The sequence below is a fragment of the Eufriesea mexicana genome, unplaced genomic scaffold (genome assembly GCF_001483705.2).
Source record: "Eufriesea mexicana isolate 0111107269 unplaced genomic scaffold, ASM148370v2 scaffold71671, whole genome shotgun sequence".
Lineage (NCBI taxonomy): Eukaryota > Metazoa > Arthropoda > Insecta > Hymenoptera > Apidae > Eufriesea > Eufriesea mexicana.
Window position 1 is genome coordinate 1 of NW_016975879.1, and position 894 is coordinate 894.

Consider the following 894-nt stretch of genomic DNA (forward strand, 5'->3'; position numbering starts at 1 on the left):
AATTTTTTCATGATTTACATTATCTGAAATAAATAACTTTTTATTAAATTGTAAAAAAATAAAATCATTTGTTTAATTTCTTCCGTAACATTGGAAATACATGTATAGGTTTGGTTTGCAGTATGTGCGTTAGAAGGCGTTCAGGTGGTGCGAACAAGAATAAGTTGACGGTGGAAAGCCAATTAGGTCGTTAGTGTTGGGAAATGAACGGTATGAGAGTGGAGCGTATAAAATATAGCGAGTACAATCTTATGTGAAATTATCGACATATGTTAATGTTAAAAAACATGTATATAGATACATTATATTTGCATATTAGTTGTAATCCCACCGGAAATTTGTAGCAACACGTGGTTGCAGGAAATGATTGTCGAGTATTTCGGTTGGCACGTGGAAAAGTGAGGTTACGATGGCAGACACGTAGGGCATAAATGATATAGAAAAATTGGATTATGCTATAGTTACTTACTTTGGACGGAAAAAATTGAGGGTATCCTGCGAGGCAAAAGTTGTGGAAGAAGGTGATAAATGTGATAGCTCGTAACCAACTAGAGGAAGGAGAATCGCAATACGAAGAAAAATTAAAAGTATGGAACGCATTGGGCGATGACAACTATGTAACCGGGACGCTGACAACGAACACAATGGGTAAGTCTCAGTTACTGAAATCTACTAATGAGAAAATTGTAGACAACTTGTGACTCTTGATTCAGGAGAACATGGCTGCGATTACGGAATAAACGATATAGGGAGCATTGAACAAATTGACAAGTATATGCATGAGGAAAGAAGAAGGCATGAATAAATTTATCAACACAGCAACGGAGTTATCAAATCAGTGTGGCCAATTAGGTAAACATACGGAGGGGTATAAAATTAAAATGTATTTTATGC

The 894-nt window shown here is 35.8% G+C and overlaps 1 long non-coding RNA gene across 1 annotated transcript; it reads left to right on the forward strand.

Annotated features, from left to right (window-relative positions):
* Positions 1–27: 27 nt before the first annotated feature.
* LOC108554713 (uncharacterized) lies at positions 28–814 on the forward strand. Its single transcript, XR_001890719.1, has 2 exons — positions 28–648; positions 714–814. It is a non-coding gene; the product is annotated as an uncharacterized LOC108554713 (long non-coding RNA).
* Positions 815–894: the final 80 nt, after the last annotated feature.